The 26,131-nt window shown below is 46.6% G+C and overlaps 1 protein-coding gene across 1 annotated transcript in view; it reads right to left on the bottom strand.

Annotated features, from left to right (window-relative positions):
- ADAMTSL5 (ADAMTS like 5) overlaps positions 1-22,918 on the bottom strand; it is a 161,845-nt gene extending 138,927 nt beyond the window's left edge. The window contains exon 1 of the mRNA XM_085849649.1: positions 22,807-22,918. The gene's annotated coding sequence lies outside the window, so the exon portion shown is untranslated. The remainder of the gene's footprint in view (positions 1-22,806) is intronic.
- Between the last annotated feature and the right edge of the window lie 3,213 nt (positions 22,919-26,131).

The raw sequence follows: 26,131 nt of genomic DNA, 5'->3' as shown, positions 1-26,131 counted from the left end.
TACTTCAAAAAAATTTGAAGTCACAGCTGGCTGAAATTCTTGAAGCACAAGTGAACATCCTAGACAGAGAACCAAGGGGAGATGCAGTCATCATTGATGGCTCAGCACTTATCAATGCCCTACCTCCATGCACTTCAAAGATATTTGATGACTATGCTAAAGAAGACATCATCCCAAAGGTGGAATCCTATGGTGCCAGGTACGAGAGGGTGGACGTAGTGTTTGATGTGTACAAGAAGTCAAGTCTGAAGTCCGAGGCAAGGTCGAAAAGGGGGCAAGGAATCAGAAGAAGAGTGACAGGAACCAGTAAGACTCCAAGTAACTGGAGAAGCTTTCTTCGAGATGACAGCAAGAAGACTGAGCTGTTTCACTTCCTTGCGGTGAAGATGTGTGAAGCACAGACGACAAGCACAGTCATTGTCACAAAAGGAGAAGATGCCAATAGCAACAAAAGGAAGTCACTGGATGTTGTGTCTCCATGTTGTCATGAAGAAGCTAACACTCGAATATGTGTACAAGCCAGGGATGCAGACAGATGATAGCAAGTACATTATCATTAAGGCTAATGACACGGACGTACTAGTCATAGCAATATCTGTACTGCCATCCTTACAGGAACTAGGTCTTGAGAACATGTGGATTGCCTTTGGCCAAGGAGCCAAGGCGTGATGGATTCCAGTCCATGAGGTAGTTTCTGCAATAGGGCCTGAGAAAGCTCGAGGGATCCCATACTTCCACGCGTTCACTGGATGTGACGTCCTGTCTGCCTTCCGCGGTAAAGGGAAGAAAACTGCATGGCAGACTTGGAATGTCTTTGATGATGGTTCTGAAACATTCACCAATCTCAGCCAGCATCCAACATTGAATCGTGATCATGACTTTTTTGAAGTTTTTTTTTTCCAAATTTGTCAAAATTTGGATTTTCAAATGGCCAATCAGGCAGATTTGATTAGAATGCCCTTGAGAACAAATGTGCCAAATTTGATGCCTGTATCATCATTTGCACGATTCCTCTCAAAAATTGGTGTTATCTGCCCCACTAAAACACCAGTCGCAGGGCTGAGGGAGAAGGTAGATGGAGATGGACAAACATAGGATGCAGGTAACAATGAGGGTGAAGAAAAAATGCAAAGGGTAGACAAGATTGATACATAAGCAAAATTTTGGGAGGGATCGGGGTGGTTTAATGGGTGTAGAAAAGATTATGGCTTTTGATGGGGGATGACCCGAGATGATGCTGAACAGCTGTGTTGAAGACCATGAGGGAAGAATGAGATCGAAACGAGTGTGAAAAGTTGTTCCATGTGTGGGAAAAGAGGAATAAAGGAGTGAAAGTGGTTCTGTATTTCGGTGGTTTCGCAAGGAGTGGGTTGCTGGTTGACTGGTTCACTGACTGCGAGAGGGCAGAGGGTGCAAGACCAGAAATGAGTCGGAAGAAGACTGAGATATCACTGACTTGACTGTGATGGAAAAGCGATAGGCCCATAGACTCAGCTTCATCATGAGAGATTCCAATGATCTTGAAAGCCTTGGTTTCCATGGCATCAAGCTGAGCAAGATATGAGGCAGGGGAGCCAGCCCAGATGGGAGAGCAGTGCTCCACCAAGCTGCAGATGAAAGCCTTGTTGGTGGATAGCAGCTCAGGTGTGCTGAGGAAGCACTTTGCACAATGCAGGATGCCCAGTCAGCATTTGGTTTTGGAGGCCAACTTTTAAATATGGCTTGACCCAGAGAGATCATGGCTGAGAGTGAGTCCAAAAAGTTTGAGTGACTGAACCTCTTTGAGACAGTTGTTGAGAAAGTAGATGGGAGGGTTTGGGAACAGTCTTTTCAGAGAGAGAGAGAGAGAGAGAGATATGTGGAGGGGAGAGAGAGAGAGGTGTGGAGGAGAGAGAGGGAGATACAGATAGAGATAGAGCTAGAGATAGAGAGATATATCTCTTCTTCTTTCGGCTGCTCCCGTTAGGGGTCGCCACAGCAGATCATCCGTATGATCCGCATAGTGATTTGGCACAGGTTTTACGCCGGATGCCCTTCCTGACGCAACCCTGGTCGCCTCTTATGACACAGGGATATGGTACACCTATTTTAACCGGGGTATTCACCGGCCCAGTATACTGGTACTCACTTCTCCGACCTCGGAAGGATGACAGGCTGAGTCAACCCCCTGGTGTATTAATTCAGTGGCTCAACTGAGCTTGAACTCAGGACCTTTTGGATCACAAGCCACTGCCCTAACCACTGCACCAACACCAGGCTCAGATATATATATATATATATATATATATATATATATATATATATATATATATATATATATATATATATATATATATATATATATATATATATATATATATATATGGAGATAGAGATTTTTCATTGAAAAACATATTGCAAGTGTTTGACCAGTTTGTGATTTTTTTTAAGGTCTGAAGAGAGTGAAGAGGCTGCTACCTGTCTGTCAGAAGGATTATGGATGTCACGGCAGAGTGCGAAGTCATCAGCAAAGAGATAAAGAGGATTTTCTCGAGAGTGAGAAAGATCATTGATGAAGATCAGGAATAGGACTGGGCCCAGCCCAGGAAAAAAATGCTGTATTAGAACTATAGTAAATGAGAGTTGTACTCTCATATACTGTAGTTGATAACAGGTCCTACTGTAGTAGTCTGCAGAGAATTGCGACAGGAAAGGAATGTAATTTTTGCCTGGGAGAACACTGCCTTGGGGTACTCCAGTCTTGACAGGGAGACAAGAAGAAAGGGTTCATTTGAGAGCCACACGTTGGCTACGAGAGTGGAGGAAGTTAGTAATCCAAAAGGTATGAGGAGAGGATAAATTGATTATGAAGGTAATAAAAAGGTGCATTTACTTTTTAAGCATTCCAGTGAACGACAGTTATCTCTCTATAAGTTATGTGTATAAAATAACAATTTGCCCTTTGGCAAGTCTTCCTTAAGTGCTTCACTTTGAAGGACCTCACGATTGATCCAAAGATAACTCAAGTGACCCTTGCAAGGGAGTTCCGTGGATGATACCAGAGGGAGGGAGATGATTTTTTTTTTTCTGACTTATCAAAGCAACAGTTTGTTATCAGGTTGTTTTCAATCGTTAATCAAACCCAGACAAGAGTACCCAAAAGGCAATGTGTTGTTTTGGAGAAATCTGGTCCGCCACGTATGAACTCCACTGCCATTTATACATGATGAGAAAACCCTTGCCCTCGCCTGCTTGCGAAAACCTTGGCCACAAACTCAAGCTTTGCAACGATATGAAAAGCTCACAGTTAGTGAATCAATGGGCTCCTTTTGGAAATAAGCGTCATCGCTCGACCAGAGATCTTCCAATTTCATCATCACCACTCGGTCACCTCGTGAAACCCTTGGTCGTGCTTTAAGAAACTCTGCGAAAAGAACGCCATCACGAATTGATCGGTTTTCTTACATAATCATTTTAAAAGCATTCGAGCTTTCGTTTGTTTTTGCACCATTTTGTGAATACAAAGGTTGAATCATTGAGAAATGTGATCCTCAACAGTATCCTGTATGGGCTTTCCCCGATGCCTCCATGCACGGAGACCAAAAACACATGGAGGGATCATTTGTATACGCAAAGCAAACGAGATCAAATGAAATTGGAACCTCTTGTGGTTTATTAAAGGAAAAGAATCACGCGACGATAGATGCAACTTTGTGGTTGTCAACATATTTTGGTAAATGTGGCTAAGGGGTGTAATTTTTTTTCCCCCAGAGGGTTTGTCATGAGATTAAGATTTCACAATAAGATGGCTGAGACTGGAACCACTGAGCTGTGTTGGGGGAAACTGAGTCCTGATAACATCTGGAAAAAAGTTATTTGGTCAGCAGCCATAGAATGCACTGGCCTGGCCTCTACGCCTTTTTTATTGCTGATAACTAGGGAAGAAAACTGAATGGACATGTTGTACTGGCAGTGCATGCTATGACACAAGGAATCATCCCGTCATGGAGTTAGTGAAAATTCCCCAAGGATCCAACATTATGGGGGAAAAAAACATGTATTTGAAACTGCTTCTTTCACAAATTGCTTTCATGACTTGACCCAACTGAATGGCACAGGATGAATGAATAAATCAGCCAACATTGCACAAGGTATGCCTGGTGATGGCTTAATGGCTAGAGTGGTGGGCTTGGGATCCCAGAGTCCTGAGTTCAAATCCCACTCGGCTCAGAAGGATGACAGGCTTAGTACCAGCTTGCTGTTATCCTGTGTGGTAGTGGTGACCAGTCCAGGGTTGTGCTCAATAGCCCAGGAGACTGCTTCGGCAGCACCAACGCTCTGCACAGAGTATGGTCTCAATGGATGGATGGATTGCACAAGGTGATCTAATGTGTTTTGAACTTAAGTAGGCTAATGGAAATCAGATTCTGGTCAATCCCCAATTTAACCCATTTGGGGAATTTGAAATTTCACAATTGTGACGTCACATGGAAATGTCAACATCTGGTGTGGCTTTTGCACTGTGCCTTGCTTTACACCTTGTTGGTTACTGGTAACTTGGGAGGAAAATCAAATGGTGTGGCACATGGTTTCTGGCACCATAACATTGAATGGGGTTTGTGTTTGATGACCCCTGTACTCTCTATTGAAAGAGAAATGCAATAGAAAAGAGATATTTTGCAAGTCTTTTAATGCCCAAATACAAATCCGTGTTGGTAGAACAATCAGTGTAATTTTTATTCTGTACAAGATGGGAATCTTCATGCGTGATTCAATTTTGTTAGAAATCAAACCCAGGACAAGGTTGTTCGGAGGACAGCACATTGTCTGCTGGTTGAATTCATTTTTGCAATCGCAAATATTGTATAAGGATATGTAAGATATATTTAAGAGTATATTTAAGTTTAAGATGTCATTGAACTAGGTTCCAGAAAGGAGTCTAATGTAGATGTATGCTTCTCCATCTCTTCCCTTTACAAGGGTGAGACCCAATGTTGGGAGAACAACCGCCGAAGGTTAAACCAAGCAGCCTGCGGTCTGGTGGACGACACCTCAGCACCACCGGGACACACACCACCACAATCCGACCCAGGAAGGTTACACATGCTTTTCCTCTTATCAAAGAATGGGGGGGCCGAAAGCTTTTCCCAAATCGAATCATCCGGTGCGCTGCCCTGCGAAGGTCAGCTGCACAGCAATGACTCCCACGGGGTGGGTTTTGAGTCTTTTTTTGGCTTTTTTTTTACCTCCACCACCGAAGGTGGTGAAGGAGGTTATGTTTTCATCCCTCTCAGTCTGTTACTTGCAAAATTGAAGATTTTTCAAGTATATTGGTTAGTCTATGTCGTTATTCTCTCTGTTTGTCTTTCTATTTATCACCTGCAGGTCAAAATTTTAAACCCATGTTCACCAAACTTCACCACATGGTAGAGTTTGTCAAAAGGAAGAAGCATATTGTTTTTGAGGTAAAAAGGTCAACAACTTCGGTGACATTTCTAAAGTCCTCAATTTTCATCTGATTGACTTGAAATTTGAAGAGGATTTACATTGCAGGTCACTGTATTGAACTGGTCAATTATTTTTGAGATTAGGTAAGGTCAGGTCAGGTATGGGAGCATGCGCCAGAGCAGTGCGTCGCTGCGTCCACTTTCCGCCGGAACTCCAGGGGCCTCCGTCTGGCCATACCCCAGGCAGATGCCAGGCCCATCCCCATCTCCTTGAGATGCCGATCAACCTGCTGCAACCATGAGTCACGTGGTCAGCCCACCAGTCTCCTCCACTCATGAGGCTCCCTCGCTGAAAGAATCTTGTGAGCACGATCAGCAACAGGAAAACGAGCCACATGTCCATACAGCCTCAGCTGATGCTCATGGACTATGCAGGTAACAAATCTCATTTGAGTCTCTCTCAGCAACCACTTGTTGGACCAAAGTCTGACCAGCAATAGCCAAGGATTCTGCGGAGAGACCTGGTACCAAAGGAATAAAGTCTCTGTCTCAGATCCCTGGTCAGAGTCGAAGTCTCACATCTATAGAGCAAGACTGGATATGGCAAGGACCTGAAGACTCGGACTTTCATCCTCCCACACAGGTACCAGTAGAACCACACCCCCATGAACCAGTGAATCCATGACTCCCCAGGCCAGACACAGACGTCTTTTGACCTCTGTCTCACAGCAAGCAGAGACATGAATATCACTGCCAAGGGAAGTGAATCTCTCCACAACCTCAACGTCCTCACCACAAACAGGCACAGACAGGACAGCAGCATCCAAGATGTAATTGAAAGCCTGGATCTTAGTTTTGACCCAGGAAACCCATAATCCCAGTGGCTCCAACTCCTCATTCAGCACCTCGATGGACCCCAAAAGGATATCTAAAGACTCTGCAAAGATGACTGCATCATCTGTGAAATAAAGGTCAGAGAACTTGACATTCCCAAATGATGCACCACAGCTTGATCTCTCCGACATCCTCCCCAGAATCCAGTCCATACAAGTGCTGCAAAGTGTGGGGGACAGTACACACCCTTGAAGAACTCCAGTAACAACTGTAAATAAGTCAGAGATGGTACCACCACACTTCACAGCACTCTCAGTACCAGAGTAGAGTTCAGACATCAGATCGATCAGTTTTGGTGGCACCCCACGAAGACCAAGAATCCTCCAGAGGACATCCCGATTCACTGAATCAAACGCTTTAAAGAGATCAACATAAGCTGCAAGCAGCCCCTGCCGAAACTCTTGTCTGCATTCGGTGAGGACCCGAAGAGCAAGGATATGGTCAATCGTTGACCTCTTTGGCGTAAACCCTGACTGCTCTGGACGCTGGTGCTCAAGCAGATGGTGGTGAACCCGATCAAGAATTGTCCGAGCAAAGACCTTGCCCGCCACTGAGAGCAACGTCACCCTTCGGTAGTTGTTGCTGTCCTGGCGATCACCCTTCCCTTTCCAGAGAGGGACAAAAAGGCCCCTCTTCCAGTCAGCAAGGGATGATGCCTGCGTTCCAGGCAGAGCACAGAACTGCATGCAACGACACGAGTGCAACATTTCCACCAGCCTTGAGAAGTTCAGCATGGATGCCACAGATCCCTGGAGCTTTACCCCATTTCAATCGGATCATCACAGCCTGTGTTTCCACAAGGGAAGGTGGAACACAGTTGATTGGAGCGTCAGCAGCAGTGATTGTAACTCCCCTGACGTCCAACTCGACAGCTGGTGGATCAGCCTGGTGCAGCCAATCAAAGTAACCGGCCCAGCGGGCCTTCACTTCAGACTCCTCTGTCAAGAGCCTACCACCCTCCACTCTAACTGCAGTACACCGAGCGATGGGCTTGTATGAATGCAATGCACGAATTCCCCTGTAAGCGGGATGAGAATCACTTGACCACAGGTGATACTCTACCCCCTCACAGATTCCTCGCTCACAGGCCTCCTTGTCCACCCTTGGTGCACGTACAGTTTTACGCCTCAGCTCCCTGAACAGCTCAGCTCTGCCATTCAGCCTGGCCTTGTGACTCTGGTCAATGATATCCAGTGTCCCTTGAGAGACAAAATTATTCTTCACCCTCAGGTGAGTTCCAAGACATCCTCCAGCAACGTCAAGGATGGTGGTCTTGAAGGCACTCCACAACTCTTCAGGACCTTCCAAAGCACCCAGACCCCCTAAATCTCTGCTCAGCTTGTTCGCAAACTCCTCAGCTACCCTCTCATCCATGAGCTTGCCAACGTTCAGCCGAGGTTGGGATGGTACCATTCTCCAGGATTTAAGGTGCAACTTAAGGGTTGCTTTGACAAGCTGGTGGTCATTATTGAGGAACTGAGCATTCCGGTGGACCCTGCAGTTCTGGATCATGCTCCAGCGACCATCCACGAGGACATGGTCAATCTCCTTTGCCACACCTCCAGCGTTGGAATACCAAGTCCAGCGATGAGCTTGTGGTCTCTGGAATCATGAATGGGTCACCCTAAGTCCATGACTTCTTGCAAAGTCAAGGAACTTAGTGCTATTCAGGTTCACAGTTCCTGACCCATGGGGACCAACACACATCTCATAACCATCCCTATCAGTTCCAGTCGATGCAATGAAATTCCCAAGACTAGAAGTGTATCCCGCCTGGGGCACTGATCAACCACAGACTCGAGTGTGGCATAGAATGCGTCCTTCATGGTTTGATCACTCGCCTCAGCTGCAGCACAAACGGAGACCAGGGAAATGACACCCAAGGAGTGACAAATCCTTCGTCTCATAATGGGCTCGTTGACCGGTGTTACCTCAATAATTATCATTGAAGTCAGCTTATTGGACACAGCTACAGCATCTCCTTGGGAATGCTAACCATCAGAGTGACCAGACCAATAGTAGGTGGAACCACCTGCCATGATCTTGCTGCAATCCGGTCTCCGAACCTCAGAGAGTGCTGCAATACCAATGTCCAAACGCTTGAGCTCAGATGATAGCAGAGACAGGTGATCATCCTCTCTTTGGGATAGGACATTCCAGGCATCCACCTGAAGGGACCACCTCAGGTTAACCCAAGGAGACCGCCGTCTGGTGGAGAACACCTCAGCAACACTCCAACACACTCTCCTGCAATCTGACCCGGGAATTTTACCCCAAGGTTTCCCTCTTATCATCAAAGATTGGGGGTCCCAAAGGCTTTTCCCCAATCCCGTCATCCGGTGAGCTGTCCTACGTAGGGAAGCTGTACAAGAGGTTCTCCCACAGAGTTGGTTTTCAGATTTTTTTTAATGCTTTTTGAATGTTTTGCGGAATGAAGGGTTTTACGGTGGTCGGAGTGCAAATCCTGCCACCAACCTCCTAATAAAACGTAACCCAACTGCAGGAAGACATCTGCAGACACAGTTGGGCACTAGATAAGGATGGCCATTGGCTCACAAGGAGCTCTTCTGCCCTTTGAGGTTGACATCAACCAAAAGGTCAACATAGGCCGAATTTCAAACATTGCCAATTTTCATCCGATTCACTTGAAATTTGAAGAGGAGTTGCACATTTAGTCATTGAATTCAACCACCAATTATTTTTTATGTCAAATTTGTTTTATGGACTTTGCAAGTATCGTGCTCTGCACGACGTCTTTTTCTTGTTTGTGTGTCTGTTTGTCTTTGTGCAGGATATCTCAAAAAGTTGTTAATGGATCTGGATGAAATTGGATCTGGATGAAATCTGGATGAAACTGGATGAAATTCTTGTCAGGTCAGGTTCGATCTGTGACCTGCTACAGGTACCATGTAAACCTGTACTAACCTGTTCCATGGTCGGGTTGTCGGCGACTAAACCGTCTCCCCCACCAGGTTTTCTGGTGAGGAGGGTGTTTGGATATGGACACCCAGCAGGATTAAAAACAAAACCTGTCAAAGGGCGGAGGAGCTCCTTGTGAGCCAACGGCCATCCATATCTAGTGCCCAACTGTGTCTGCGGACGTCCTCCTGCAGTTGGGTTACTTCTTATTAGGAGGTTGGTGGCAGGATTTGCACTCCAGCCACCGTAAAACGCTTCATTCCGCAAAACGCAAAAACGCAAAAAAATCTGAAAACCCACTCCGTGGGAGTACCTCCTGTGCAGCTTCCCTTCGCAGGGCAGCTCACCGGATGATGGGATTGGGGCAAAGCCTTCGGGACCCCCAATCTTTGATAGGAGGGAAACCACGGGGTAACATCCCTGGGTCAGATTGCGGGAGAGTGTGTCGGAGTGGTGCTGAGGTGTCGTCCACCAGACGGCGGTCTCCTTGGGTTAACCTGAGGCGGTCCCTTCGGGTGGGTGCCTGGAATGTCCTATCCCTAAGAGAGGATGATCACCTGTCTCTGTTATCATCTGAGCTCAAGCGTTTGGACATCGGGATTGCAGCTCTCTCTGAGGTTCGGAGACCGGATTGCGGCGAGATAATGGTGGGTGGTTACACCTACTATTGGTCTGGTCGCTCTGATGGTTACCATACCCAAGGAGTTGCTGTAGCTGTGTCCAATAAGCTGACCCCAATGATAATTGAGGTAACACCGGTCAACGAGCGTATTATGAGATTAAGGATTCGTCACTCCTTAGGTGTCATTTCCCTGGTCTCTATTTATGCTCCGACTGAGGCGAGTGATCTTACCGTGAAGGATGCATTCTACGCCACACTCGAGTCTGTGGTTGATCAGTGCCCCAGACGAGATACACTTCTAGTCTTGGGGGATTTCAATGCATCGACTGGAACTGATAGGGATGGTTATGAGGTGTGTGTTGGTCCCCATGGGTCAGGAACTATGAACCAGAATAGCACTAAGTTCCTTGACTTTGCAAGAAGTCATGGACTTAGGGTGGCTGGTTCATGGTTTCAGCGCCCGCAAGCTCATCGCTGGACTTGGTATTCCAACGCTGGCGGTGTGGCAAAGGAGATTGACCATGTCCTCATTGACGGTCGTTGGAGGATGATCCAGAACTGCAGGGTCTACCGGAGTGCTCAGTTCCTCAATACTGACCACAGGCTTGTTGTAGCAACTCTAAAGCTGCACCTTAAATCCTGGAGAATGGTACCATCCCAGCCTAGGCTGGATGTTGCCAAGCTCAGGGATGAGAGAGTAGCTGAGGAGTTTGCGAACAGGCTGAGTGGACACTTGGGGGTCTGGGTGCTTTGGGGGTCCTGAAGAGTTGTGGAGCACCTTCAAGACCACCGTCCTTGATGTTGCCGGTGGATGCCTTGGAGTTCACCGCAGGGCAAAGAAGAATTTTGTCTCTCAAGGGACACTGGATACCATTGACCAGAGTCGCAGGGCCAGGCTGAATGGCAGAGCTGAGCTGTTCAGGGAGCTGAGGCGTAAAACTGTACGTGCACTGAGGGTGGACAAGGAGGCCTATGTGCGATAGAGCATCACCTGTGGACAGGTGATTCTCGTCCCGCTTACAGGGGAATTCGCGCATTACGTTCATCCAAGCCCATCCCTCGGAGCACTGCAGTTCGAGCAGAGAGTGGTAGGCTCTTGACAGAGGAGTCTGAAGTGAAGGCCCGCTGGGCCGGTTACTTTGAGCGGTTGTACCAGGCTGATCCCCCAGCTGTCGAGTTGGACGTCAAGGGTGTTACAATCCCTGTTGCTGACCCTCGAATCAACTGTGGTCCACCATCGCTTGTGGAAACACGGGCTGCGGTGAACCAGTTGAAACGGGGCAAAGCTCCAGGGATCTGTGGCATCCATGCTGAACTTCTCAAGGCTGGTGGAAATGCTGCACTCGCGTCGTTGCATGCAGTTTTGTGCTCTGCCTGGAACACAGGCATCATCCCAACTGACTGGAAGAGGGGCCTTGTTGTCCCTCTCTGGAAAGGGAAGGGTGATCGCCAAGACTGCAACAACTACCGAGGGGTGACGCTGCTCTCAGTGCCGGGCAAGGTCTTTGCTCGGATAATTCTTGATAGGGTTCGCCACCATCTGCTTGAGCACCAGCGTCCAGAGCAGTCAGGCTTTACACCAAAGAGGTCAACGATTGACCGTATCCTTGCTCTTCGTGTCCTCACTGAACGCAGACGAGAGTTTCGGCAGGGGCTGCTTGCAGCCTATGTTGATCTCTGTAAAGCGTTCGATTCAGTGAATCGGGATGTCCTCTGGAGGATTCTTGGTCTTCGTGGGGTGCCACCGAAACTGATCGATCTGATGTCTGAACTCTACTCTGGTACTGAGAGTGCTGTGAAGTGTGGTGGTACCGCCTCTGACTTATTTCCAGTTGTTACTGGAGTTCGTCAGGGATGTGTACTTGCCCCCACACTTTTCAGCACTTGTATGGACTGGATTTTTGGGAGGATGTCGGAGAGATCAAGTTGCGGTGCATCGTTTGGCAATGTCAAGATCTCGGACCTTGATTTTGCAGATGATGCAGTCATCTTTGCGGAGACTTTAGACATCCTCTTGGGGGCCCTCGAGGTGCTGAATGAGGAGTCGGAGCCGTTGGGATTACGGATTTCTTGGGTCAAAACAAAGATCCAGGCTTTCGGTGACATCTTGGATGCTGCTGTCCTGTCTGTGTCTGTTTGTGGTGAGGATGTTGAGGTCGTGGATAGATTCACTTACCTTGGCAGTGATATTCATGTCTCCGCAGGTTGTGAGCCGGAGGTCAATAGACGTCTGGGTCGGGCCTGGGGAGTCATGGATTCACTGGATCATGGGGTGTGGCGCTGCCGGTACCTGTGCGGGAGGACGAAAGTCCGAGTCTTCAGGTCCTTGGTACTTCCAGTCTTGCTCTATGGGTGCGAGACTTGGACTTTGACCAAGGATCTGAGACGGAGACTTAATTCCTTTGGTACCAGGTCTCTTCGGAGAATCCTTGGCTATCGCTGGTCGGATTTTGTGTCCAACGAGCGGTTGCTGAGAGAGACTCGGATGAGATTTGTTACCTGCATAGTCCGTGAGCGTCAGCTGCGGCTGTATGGACATGTGGCTCGTTTTCCTGACGCTGATCCTGCTCACCAGATTCTCTCAGCGAGGGAGTCTCATGAGTGGAGGAGGCCAGTGGGCCGACCACGTGCCTCATGGTTGCAGCAGGTTGACCATCATCTCAAGGAGATGGGGATGGGCCTGGCATCTGCCTGGGGGATGGCCAGACGGAGGCCCCCGGAGTACCGGCGGAAAGTGGACGCAGCGACGCGCTGTTCTGGCACATGCTCCCATACCTGACCTGACCCTGATGAAATTGGGTGGGTAGGTTGGGTGTGCGAAAAAGACGAACTGGTTTGATTTTAATGAAGATCCGGATCCGGATGCAACGACTAGAATTCTTAAAGTGATTCTTCACCATTGAGAATCGGATCAAAAATTATATATAGCATGATATCTCAAGAAGTTTGGGACGGATTTGGACGAAATTTGGTGGACACGTTTGGTGAATGACAAGGAAGAATTGCTTCAATTTTGGTGAAGATCTGAATCCGGATCCAGATCCGATAATGTTTTCAATGATTCTTCACTATTGAGACACGGGGTTAAGTTAATACATGGCATGATATCTCAAAAAGTTGCTCATGATATCTCATGATATCTCAAATCCGGATCTGGATACAAGAATTATTTAATTGTTAAAGTGATTCTTCACCATTGAGAGATGGGCCAAAAACGATGTATAGCATGATATTTCAAAAATGCATTGGGCCCGATATGTTCTCGTGGATCAGGTATTATGTGACGGAGGTATGCGCTCTACCGAGTGCCCTTCTTCTTTTATGTGTTTTGCGGAATGAAGTGTTTTACCTCCGGGCTGGGGCAGATTATAACTGGGGTGGGGGAGGGGGGGGATGATGCATTTTCTCTTAGCCCCAGTTCTTGACCGGTCCCAAAAAATTGAGTGAATAAAATGTTTTTATGCAGTTTCTCTTCTTACAAATGAAAATAGCTGTCTGGACATGGTCCAAACTTGGTAATCTGTTCTGTTCTGTACTATAAATAACTCCACTGTCATCATGATGACGTTTACTTTTTGTTTCAGAAAAAAACAAACAAAGAAAATGAAAAAAAATGTCCAAAGGAGGTGGACAGAAAGCGAGAGAGAAAAACGAGACAAGCAGAATCAAGTGGAAGCTGAACTCGCCGATACATCGAAGGTAGACAGTGGGTTTTTCTCGACCACAAAAGGTGCTTCACACACTAATGCAGGAGGTGATGATGCTACTGTCACCATCACTGCTACTGCTGAAAAAGATGAACGTGTGAACATGGAACTCAAACGCCATGAAAATGAATCTGCTGATGCTGATTAAAAGTGAGATGGAGGTAGCAGACGAGAGCGAGAGCCATCCAAGGGAGTGCATGGATGAAAAACTGGGTAAATTTAAACACCTCTTTTGAAGATAATTAATAGGGAAAATGCTCATCGTGAAAAATGAGGTGTTCATAAGCTCGCAGGGATCCTAAGCCACCATCCCTCCTCCTGCCCAATCAGAAATGCCTTGCCTTGGAATGGGCCGCACAGGCCTCTGGTGTACATTTGAAGACTGAACATGAATGCGTGCTCGATCATTAAAGGTCCCATGACACTCAAAACTGTCTGGTTATTTATATATTAACTTGACCTTCCTAGTGAAGAAATCACCCATGTTTAAAAAAAAATGGGATAATTAGACCAATATTTCGAAAATTTCTGGTGCTTTTCACAACTTGCTATGCCCCGCCCCTTAAAAAAGTTGACTTCAGCGAACCGCAGCGTTGACGTCATCTGCAGAAACTCGCACACAGTGGATTGACTAGATGTCACATGCCGTATGAAGTACGTACAAATGCATTGTGCACATGTGTTTGCTATCTCACTGATCGTTTTAATTCCTGTGATTGTTTCGCGGAAAATAAATTCTGCCTCTGAGCCGTGTATGCACAACAATCACGAGGCAATTATTTATCCCTTTACTACCTTGTCGTAGTCGTGTACAAATCCAATACATGTATGCACAATAAAGAGCTATACCATATACACAAAATATAAAATGTGACTATTGAACCTTTCCATAAAAAAATTAACTTACAGGGACATACAAATAAACTACTAAAGATTAATATTGCATCATTTCAAGGCGCAAGGAGATAATTTTAAAATCAAACCATGTGAAAAACCTGCACCCACATTTTGCAGCTTGTTGAATTGTTCGTTGAAACCAGCCTGCTGGGATAGGTACGATTCCACATACATGCAAGCCAGGTATGGCTGCACTCGACATACCTGGGTTTATTCTAAAGTGAAGGTACTGCTTCCATTGGCTTGCTATTCATTAACATTTAGCCAAAATGCTGTAATAAATGAACAGGGAAAAATATGTTGGCACAACTATGAAAGACAAATTTATCTGTCCTATTACACGGCCTCATATCCTCGGGACTCTTACGCATTGACTTGTACATTGTGTGCATGCTAATACAAGTTACTTGTCAACTCTAGAGTCTAGACTAGTCCAATAAATCCGTCGTCCGTCCGACTAGTCCGATAAATCTGACGTGCTGTAGCTTTATTTTATTATCCTCTTTTCTTCATTGTTTTCTACTGGCGCTACATGACGACAGTAGGAATAAAATAAATAAAAATACAACAGAACGTCAGATTTATCGGACTACTCCAGACAATTGTGTCGCAAGGTGTGTTCGGCACACAAGTTTTCATCGTATCCGGACAGCGAGATTGCTTCGTTTTATGCGCGGAGAGACATGGCCGATGACATGCGCTGGCCTTGCTTGCGATTCATTCGCCGCGGTACAACATGTCCGCTGCGCTGAGCTGGTCATGTCACGTCACTACAATATTTCTGATATCGAGTAGTATGCAAGTCGAATTTACATTATTGAATTACGAATAGGATTTTGTCTAACCAGTTGTTATTGCCAAGTCTTCCTTCGATGTCCTCCCGATCATCATGAACTCCGGGAATTCCATCGCCAGTTTCCTCTGCTTGTCCTGCTTCAGGCTCGAACCGGTAAGGCCGTACTTAATTTACAGCTGCCTGAACTTCACCAAACGCGACGTTATCCGACAATTCTCCATGTGATTCAGACCAAAATCCTTCATTTCTCTCACACTCACCGTCGCTACCAGACAAATCAAAGTCCACGTCATCCATTATTCAAAAGCAAATGTTTGATTTTTTAAAAGCAGAAACGAACGAAGCGATTGAGTCGATCAATCGAATGTGGAAACACACAGAAAGCCAATACAATCACGTAGACCACCAACCCGAGTAATTAACGTGCAGCTTTTGTAATCCTGTAGTTGACGTCATGTGGGTTACGCCCCTTTCAGGAGAATTTTTAGGGGCGTTCCCGAAGCAGCTTGTTTTTATGTTGCCAAAACGAAGTTTTTGCAAGATATGTTAGTCAGTTTGTATGTTTTTTTTTGTTTGTCTGTAATCACGTGTAAAAAATTCTGCAGAGCACAGTTATCATTGGAAATTTTTGTAACTTCGCATATCAGAGGCCTATAGAGGTCCCTTTCAGCGCATAAAATTTTGAAGGTCAAGGTCACTTTGTCGCAAATCAGGGGAGTCGACGAAACCCTTATTTTTTGAGTAATTTTGATCGGATCGTCTTCAAACTTCATGGGAATATAGTTCATGGTCTGTTGCTCAGCTGATTAATTTTTGGTGGCGATTGGCCTTGACCTTCATGGTTAGCTCCTAAGGTCAAACATATTTGACCACAAGGTCAAATTTTCAAGTTTTAGGAACCATATCGTGTCATACCTCAAATTAAACACCTCGATGAGTGCTTTCTAGATATGTCAAGCTTGAGACATTATGACGTCATTTGGTGACGTTATGAGGCAAACGCATATTTTTCATGGTTACTCTGTAGAACGATTCTCATCGGACTCTCTCGTAGGCAGATATTCCTCAAGGAGTCGCTCCTGGTGGATAGCAGCTCTGTTCACCTCAGTGTGACCTTAAAGAAGTCACACGTGGTCACCTTTTGGCAAGATACGGGTCACCCTGCGGGTGGCATTGGTTTTTTGTTTTTTGCCATCTTGTTTCACAAATCGTAACTACTCCAGGTTTGGCACTCAGGTTTTCATTGACGATGGAGAAAGCAAACACATTTGAGATGTCACACGCAACCACCTTCCAATAAACGCTGCACAATAAAATACTGGCACTTTATCATATGGAAACCCCTCAAAGGCTCCCATCAACTTCTCGACATTAGTGTCATTTATTTGAGCAGTTCTTATAGCACAGGAAGCTATAAGATGAATCTGGGTTAATAGAAAGGAAGTAAATTGAATGGATGTGTGAATACTATGTGGAGATGTCTATCCATCACTATCCTCCATAACAGCTTAATATCTCTCTCTTCAGAGTTCATTAACATAATTTCCACAGGCAGCGAACTTTTTTTTGGAGCTCCTCCCGTGCGGCCCGCGGCGCCTTCTCCGGATTTCCATGAGGTGCGGCCCGTGAAACATTTTTTCTGAACCGACGGCATATTTAACATATGTGGACATATGATTCGTCCACATATATCACAGTCTCTGTACGTCACAATAATTTTTTTTTTGTATACCTTGGTCGAGGCTCGTATAAGAGCTAACACATAACTCACAGCAAGGAGGCATCAGACAAGAGGGGCGGGAGTGGAAGGGACAAAACAGTGGGGAACAGACACATTAGGTGAACTGTGGAAGGGAGAGGGATGGGGATGGGACGGGGAACATGGCGAAGAGAAGATGGACATTTCAGGGACTTTCAGGAAGGAAAGCAGGAGAAATGAAGGAAGTGGGCTTGGGTGGATAAGCGGGGGTAGAAAAGATCGAGGATTTGGATGGGGGAAGATAAGAGGTGGTGGTGAACAGCTGTTTTGAAAGCCTGGAGGGAAGAATGGGAAAGAATAGAGTGAGGAAGTTTATTCCAAAGGCGGGAAAAAAGAGGAATGAAAGAGTGAAGATGAGCAGTGATTCGTGATTTTGGTAGTTTTACCAGAAGGGGGTTGTTGGCGGACCTTGAGCGCCCTGTGGAAATGTGGTGGGGACAAATCGCAGAGAGAGCAGGGGGGGGCAAGGCTGGGGAGGAGTCGGTAGAAGACAGAAAGACCACCGACCAACCTGCGGTGATTGAGTGAGAGGCCCAAAGACTCAGCTTCATTGCGGGAGATGCCGATGATCTTAAATGCCCTGGTTTCGACAGCGTGAAGCCGAGAAAGGTGGGAGGCAGGAGCACCAGCCCAGAGGGGAGAGCAGTACTCCATCAGGCTACGGACAAAAGCTTTGTAAGTGGTCAGGAGCTCAAGAGGGCCGAGGAAGGACTTAGCACGACGGAGGATTCCCAGTCGGCGACTGGCTTTTGAGGCGAGGTTGGAAATGTGACTTTCCCAGGAAAGGTCATGGCAGATAGTGAGACCTAGAAGCTTGAAAGAAAAGACTTCTTCCAGAGGATTGTTGAGAAAGTGGATGGGGGGGTTTTGTAAACGGTCCTTTCGAAGAGACATAGTGAGAGTGTGAGATTTGTCTGGATTGAAAGACATGTTCCACGTGTTGGACCAGTTTGTGATTTTATCCAGATCTGCAGTGAGCGAAGAAGCTGCTGCTTGCCGGTCTGAGGGATGACAGATGGTACGGCAGAGGGTGGAGTCGTCGGCAAAGAGAAATAGAGGATTTTCCAGAGAGTCCGAGAGATCATTGATGAAAACCAGAAAAAGAACAGGGCCCAGAACGCTACCTTGAGGAACTCCAGCCTGCACAGGAAGAGGGGATGAAAGAACTATAGAAATTTATTTTCGCTTCCAGTCCACTTAACTTGGTCTTAAATATTTTTTTGTTGTCGTTTCAGGTGGCTGAAGGTCTTGAGGTTCAATTTACAATTACATTTATTATCATTGATTTTAGGTGTTTGTTATATTTTTGGGTTGGGAGGGGGGTGTGGCCCGCGAGGTGGCCCGAACGTGGCCCAGTGGCCCGCGGCCTGGTTTAGAGCGATCACACCGCCCAATGAAGGTATGTTCTCATAATGCAGAGGAAAGAAAATAGTGAAGTATTTAATAAATAAAAACAACTTCTGGTTTTCGTCTGACTTTTCAAGGATTAATTGAGTGCGAATACAGGATTTATGAACAAACTGATGGATATGTAATTCACATGTTAGGTGAAGTAAATAAACATTACAAGTGACAAAAATTGCCTTTGGTAGTGAAATGCCTGTGTATGTAATTGATGAGACGGGAGGCCTGGGAAATTCATGCGAGATGTTTTTTTAATTTCTTCTTTTTGAAGTTATGTACACGAATACTTTAAAGTTATATGAAATGTACCCGTCCACTTTTGTACACTCATCCTCATCATCCTAATCCCCCCCCCCCCACGCTACCTTCTCCGACCCCTCGCACTGCCTTCTCCCCTCCCCTCCCCTCATGCTGCCTTCTTCCCCCCCCACCCCTCACACTGCCTCCCCCCTTGTGCTGCCTTCTCCCCCCTCTAGCTCTGCCTTCCCTTCTCTTCCCTTCTCTCACGCTGTCCTCCTCCACCATACAACTTTCTGGAGGTTGAGGTGAGAAAAGAGTGTCAAAGAATGTGCCATTTGGCCACGGTTAAAATGTTTTTTTTTTTTTTTTTTTTTTGAAAAAGGTTTTTTAAAAATATATTTTTTTCATTTTGCAGTTGGAACTGCTGCTCAGATCAATTTTGTTTTCATAAATCAATGAATCGCCAGATCATGGCACTAGAGCCGAGAAGTACGCAGTTTCGCTCTAAGCTGTCTTGCCTGGGTTCGTATCCCGACTCAGCTATAAACTGTCATCCCAGTGTTTCACAGGGAGGGTGATTCATCAATGTCGTGTGATGTTTCTCGGATGGACGTTCAGCTTGGCGTCACATCTGCCGGAATCCCCCCTCCTCCTCTCCCTCCCTTCACTCCCCTCCCTCTCTCACCTTTGTGCTTCTCTCACCCCTCTGCCTCTCTCTCTCTCCCACCCCTCCCCTCTCTCTCACACCCCTATCCCTCTCTCTCGCCCCTTTCCTCTCTCTCTCTCTCTCTCTCACACCCCTTCCCTCTCTCTCACACCCCTATCTCTCTCTCTCTCTCTCTCTCTCTCTCTCTCTCTCTCTCTCTCTCTCTCTCTCTCTCTCTCTCTCTCTCTCTCTCTCTCTCTCTCTCTCTCTCCCTCTCGCCCCCTTCCCTCTCTCTCACACCCCTTCCCTCTCTCTCCCGCCCCTTCCCTCTCTCTCCCACCCCTATCCCTCTCCCTCACCCCTATCCCTCTCCCTTGCCCCTTCCCTCTCTCTCTCCCACCCCTTCCCTCTCTCTCTCACACCACTTCCCTCTCTCTCCCACCCCTATCCCTCTCTCTCGCCCGCTTCCCTCTCTGTCACACCCCTTTCCTCTCTCTCCCGCCCCTATCCCTCTCTCTCACCCCTCTGCCTCTCTCTCTCACGCCACTTCCCTCTCTCTCCCACCCCGATCCCTCTCTCTCTCGCCCCTTCCCTCTCTCCCGCCCCTATCCCTCTCCTCCCTCTCCACCTCTCGCTCCTCCTCCCTCCCCCTCCTCTCACTCCTCCTCCCTCCCTCCTCCTCTCGCTCCTCCTCCCTCCCCCTCCTCTCTCCCTCTTCCCTCCCCCCACCTCTCTCCCTCTTCCCTCACCCCACCTCTCTCCCTCTTCCCTCCCCCACCTCTCTCCCTCTTCCCTCCCCCACCTCTCTCCCTCTTCCCTTCTCGCTCCCCCTTCCTCTCGCACCTCCTCCTCCCTCCCTTCGCACCTCCTCCTCCCTCCTCCTCCTCTCGCACCTCCTCCTCCTCCCTCCTCCTCCTCCCTCTCCTCCTCTCGCTCCTCCTCCCTCTCCTCCTCTCGCTCCTCCTCCCTTCCCCCTCCTCTCACTCCTCCTCCCTCCCCCTCCTCTCGCTCCTCCTCCCTCCCCCTCCTCTCGCTCCTCCTCCTTCTCTCCCCCTCCTCTCGCTCCTCTTCCCTCCCCCTCCTCTCGCTACTCCTCCCTCCCCCCACCTCTCGCTCCTCCTCCCTCCCCCTCCTCCTCCCTCCCCTCCTCTCGCTCCTCCTCCCTCCCTCCTCCTCTCGCTCCTCCTCCTCCCTCCCCCTCCTCTCGCTCCTCCTCCCTCCCCTCCTCCTCCTCCCTCCCCTCCTCTCGCTTCTCCTCCCTCCCCCTCCTCTCGCTCCTCCTCCCTCCCCTCCTCTCGCTCCTCCTCCTCCTCCCCCTCCTCTCGCTCCTCCTCCCTCCCCCTCCTCTCGCTCCTCCTCCCTCCCCCTCCTCTCGCTCCTCCTCCCTCCCCTCCTCTCGCTCCTCCTCCCTCCCCCTCCTCTCGCTCCTCCTCTCCCTCCTCTTCTCGCTCCTCCTCCCTCCCCCTCCTCTCTCTCCCCCTCCTCTCGCTCCTCCTCCCTCTCCTCCTCTCGCCCCTCCTCCCTCCCCCTCCTCTCGCTCCTCCTCCCTCCCCCTCCTCTCGCTCCTCCTCCCTCCCCTCCTCCTCTCTCTCCTCTTCCCTCCTCCTCCTCTCTCCCTCTTCCCCCTCCCCCACTTATATTCCCATCAGCAAAGCGACGGGTTGTATTGTTGCGAATCTGGAAGCTATGATCACACTCAACATTCAGATCCTTTATCTCAGTTATCTCGGTAAGTGCGTGTTTTATAGATAACTCTAAAGGTGTGCCAATGACCTGTTTAAAGGTGTACCAATAACCTGTTTAAAGGTGTACCAATGACCTGTTTAAAGGTGTACCAATAACCTGTTTAAAGGTGTACCAATGACCTGTTTAAAGGTGTACCAATAACCTGTTTAAAGGTGTACCAATGACCTGTTTAAAGGTGTACCAATGACCTGTTTAAAGGTGTACCAATAACCTGTTTAAAGGTGTACCAATGACCTGTTTAAAGGTGTACCAATAACCTGTTTAAAGGTGTACCAATGACCTGTTTAAAAGCATGCCAATGACCTGTTTAAGAGCATGCCAATGACCTGTTTGAAGGTGTACCAATAACCTGTTTAAAGGTGTACCAATAACCTGTTTAAAGGTGTACCAATGACCTGTTTAAAGGTGTACCAATAACCTGTTTAACGGTGTACCAATGACCTGTTTAAAAGCATGCCAATGACCTGTTTAAGAGCATGCCAATGACCTGTTTAAAGGTGTACCAATAACCTGTTTAAAGGTGTACCAATAACCTGTTTAAAGGTGTACCAATTACCTGTTTAAAGGTGTACTCCTCCCTTCACAAGGATTAATATAACTCATAATTTTGTTGAGTAATATAATTAAGATGGACCGTTAAGTGGCAAGACAAATGAGTGAGGTGAGCACATCTTTTTAGAAACTCGTGAGTTCAAAGCACACTTATTTTTCTTTTGTTTTGAGAAAAAGGACATGGGGAGGATCTTTAAAACTCTTACTTTGCATTTCCAAGCATGATGTATATTTCAGCGTTGACGCAGTGTCTTTTACACCACCTTCTTCAACACATTACATGAGTTATCCGTGCTTGTTGTTTATATCCTCTAAGACATGCCTATAAACTGTTCCCTGTTCGGAATGATTTTCAATTTTGTTTGACACGCAGGGTAAAATAAATTGGCTCACTGCTCTGTCCGCACGTGCGTTTGGGGCGACATTTCATACAATTTTCCAAATTCACCGCCAAGGTGTTGCTAAACTGCAAGCCTGTGTTTCGATTCATGTTCTCCAGTGTTCAAAATGTAACATTCAATTGAAATTAAGTTGTTCTCTGACAACTTAAGTTGTCTCTGTAGACAGCTGGACAAAGTGAATCGCTTACTTCATCATGGTCATCGTCATTTTTACGGTCGTTTCCATGTTTAGAAGCATGACCACGCTTTTTACTTCATGAGCTTGGTAAATATAAATAGCTCATTCAGATGGGATGGAAAATGAATGGAACGAACATCGGGATGAACGGACAGACAGACAAGCATGATAAATATGTTAAGCAAGGCAAGAATGTAATAGACGAACGCACCACATGCACAACCTTCATACACATAGAACTACGCCAGGTTTTCAGGGAATATGCGCTTGCAGGGCAGCAGAGTGCAAGCACTGGCAGCAAAGCATTTAAGAAACTCGAAGGGCACTCAGTAGAGTGCATACCTCTGCCATGCAATGCCTGATCCAGGAGAACATATCGGGCTCAATACATTTTTGAAATATCATGCTATATGTCGTTTGTGGCCCTTTCTCTCAATGGTGAAGAATCACTCAAAAATATTATCATATCCGGATGTGGATCTTCACCAAAATCTAATCAGTTCGTCTGTGTCAGACACTCGACCTGTCCACAAAATTCCATCCGAATCCGTCGTCAACTTTTTGAGATATCCTAAACACAAACAAACAGACAAAGGGCTGAAAACATAACCTCCTTCACCTTCGTTAGCAGAGTTAACAAGGCGAGGAGATTAGCATGGGGTGACCACTGCAGACGGTGGGCTAGAGTTCTCTCCTCTCGTCCTCAAGGCCCAAAAACAACCCTTTGGTCGTGGCTTGCCTTGCTTTTATGGTTTCCCTGTTCCATCCCCTCCTCTCTGGATCACGCTGTCCCATCCCATCCCTGTTCTCCACTCCAGCATGGTGGGAAATCTGCACTCCATGTGCCTAGCAGTAGCCAATCACGTCAACCATGGGTGCTGCTGCTGGAAGTGTCCCTTGCGCGTGTGTAAGAGGGCCAGGGCCAATCAAAGCTCTGGCTTGCTGGTGTCTTTCTTCACCAATCCCACAGGTGGGTGGTGTAGAAATGGATTTCCTCCATAGGAATCTTTCCCCTTTGCTTCTAACTGCACTCGACTTAATTTAATGCAATATCTATGAGAAAGTTCAAGCTGTGTTCTTGGCCCACACATTCCCTCCCATCTTTTCTGGTCTTTCCTTGGCCCCCAATTTCCCTCCACCCTTCCCTGGTTTCAATACAGACGGAAATTCCTGTCATTCTGATTTAATTAGCGGAGATCATTGCGTGTCTTGCCATCAATGTTCTTCCTCTGAAAATACGAATTAAAGATTCTCTTTTGATGTACTTTGCCTGAGTGGAAAATTGAGTTATTGAGATCCACCACAGTGGGAAGTGACACCGAGCCAATTATAGGCCACCATCTAGTGGGCCTTTGTACAGAAGGCCCTAGAGGCTCCATGACACTGCCGTGACAGGTTTGATCCGACCTGGACCAATTTCAGACAAGGGGGAACACAGGACGAGACACCCTTCTCTCGTCTAACCACTGAATCGTACAACACCACCCCCACAACTATCGGGGACACCTCTTCGCAGTGGTTGTATCCCCACAATGCAAGTCTGGGGCCAATTCTTCCCTGCTTCCCGGATTCGTCAGGGCAGCACGGTCATGGAAAGAGTGCTGATTGGTCCCCATGGACCGGCGCTTTCCCTCTTATCTTTGACTCACTCTCACTCTGTCATGGCCCTGACTTTGTGAGAAGATAAGGGTAAACCATCCTGGATGTGGAGGATCTCTCAGTCGCTCCTGCACGATCGATCGGCTGTCTCTGTGCCATGGGTTTGTTCGAGAGAACTGTCTGGGGCTATACAATTGTAACAACAACACCCCCCCCCCCCCCAGTGGTCGTATAAAGGACAACTTTGCACCCAACTTTGACCTTCATAGAGGGAAATGGTAATCAAGCTTTATTGTAAATGTGAAATGGGTGAAGGCCTTAATTCTATCTCTGACCCCTCACTCATCCCTCCACATGAACACAACAATATGTTTACCCTTTTATAAGTCAGACATGGTCCAGCTTGGTTGTGCTGTTGTTCATCGAGTTGATGTTCACAGTACAGCTTTGCCTGTTGAAGGTTCAGATTTGCCTGTTTGCTATTTTGGAATTTCATGAACTTTGTATCTTTTCTCTTTTTCCTATAGCATCGGGAAGAAAAATAAGGGGAAATTGATTACCTTTGCACAGCCTTGGGGGGGATAAAATATAATGGCTTATGAGAGGAACACAATCTCGACTACAACACATTCCTTGTAGTTCACTCTGTTTAATGACAAAGCAAAACATAACAACCCAGCTGGTCTGCCTTATGCAAGCTGGAGCCTTGTGGTAAACAAAGTATTCAGTCTCAGAAGCTACAGCAAAGTCAAATCATGCTCCATTGTTCTGTTTACATTTTTTATTAAACATAGTTTTTCAAAAAGGATTCCATTACAATTTGCTGATATAGGGCTGTTTGGATGGCACAGAAGTGCACACACTCGCATCCAAGCTGTCTAGCTTGGGTTTGAATCCCGACCTAGCTATAAACCGTCATCACAATGTTTCAAAGGCAGGGTGATTCATCAATGTGTGTGCCATCCTTCGGATGGACGACAAAACTGGGTGGTGTCGTGTCTGTCGGCATTAGTTGGTGAACGTTAAAGATTCCACTGTGTCCTTCGAAGAGTTGGCGAGCTATCGCTGGCACCATTGCCAAATCAAAACACCTGTCCTAACCTAAAGAGGGCATCGCATCCATGGCCGGATTAAGGCATAGGGCAGTTAGGCCATGGTTTAAGAGTTAAGACCTCCCACTTGAAAGGGCCCTGCACTTAAGTCTTATGTAGGAGATCAACAAAAATATTCAGGAGTTCAACAATGGGTATAAATAAATATAAATCCACTTGTACATTTTGTTCCTTGTTCAGCACATTCATTAAATCTTGGTGGTTAATGTGCCACGAAAAGCTATGTCAATGCTGTTTAATTTTTTGGATTTATTCAATCAGGTTACAATTTATTTTCAGCATCTACCCATCGCTGGAAGCTACTCACAAATTCGCTGTGTGGTGTTGTACCAAAGTCTTTGTCAGGTACAAGATGGTCAGTCAAATGTGAAGCAACACGAGCATTGAAGGAAAGCTATAGAGGCATTTATTCTATTATACAAGCTATTTCCACAAACAACGATGAGACACACACCTCGTACACGCATTGAAGCTTCAGATTTGGCTAACAAGATGGAAAAAGATGAGTTCGCCATCTTGTGGAATTGTGTGAGACACAATGCTTCATCAGTTCAACACCACAAGCAAGACATTGCAAAAGGAGACAGCTGAACCGTCCACAATCATTCAACTATATGAAGGCTTGGTGACATTCGCGGAATCTTTGCAAACAAATACGATGCTTTTAAGGAAGAGGCTAATTGAAGTCGGTGGACATGGAAACATTTTTTTTTGATGAAAAGGATTCTGAAGGTGAAGTCAGCTTCTCTGCTTGAGAAAACTTTCACGTAATGACTTTTGTAGTAATTTTGGATTCCGTTATTGCTGGATTCATCTGCAGAAAATAAGTTTACACAGTACTTCATAAACGGTATCGGTTGTTCTTTGAATTGTGAACACCTCGTACCGCTTGCATTCTACATATTGCTGCAAACCTGCAGAGGTTGTACAATTCAGATTTGGAAGAAAGTTTTCCTGAAGAGCTCATTCATTTCTCTGGTTACCTGTCTAAGATTAACAAAGATATTTCATCAACTCAGAAGTTTTTGCAGCATATCCAAGAATCAAAAATTGGCGGAATGTTTCCAAATGTTTGGTTTGGTTTGTTTCGTGCTTCAATTTCTCATACAAACAAATGTGAAATATAACAAAACAATATGTACATAAAACTACATAATAAGAGTTCATTTGGTAATTTATAATTATTCGAAGACCGATATTTGAATTTTCGACACAAAACTTGGACGAACCTAA

This window comes from Eptatretus burgeri, chromosome 12, assembly GCF_056783735.1.
Source record: "Eptatretus burgeri isolate ZD-2024b chromosome 12, Ebu_testis_v1, whole genome shotgun sequence".
NCBI lineage: Eukaryota > Metazoa > Chordata > Myxini > Myxiniformes > Myxinidae > Eptatretus > Eptatretus burgeri.
This window is presented reverse-complemented; position numbering and strand designations above follow the sequence as displayed.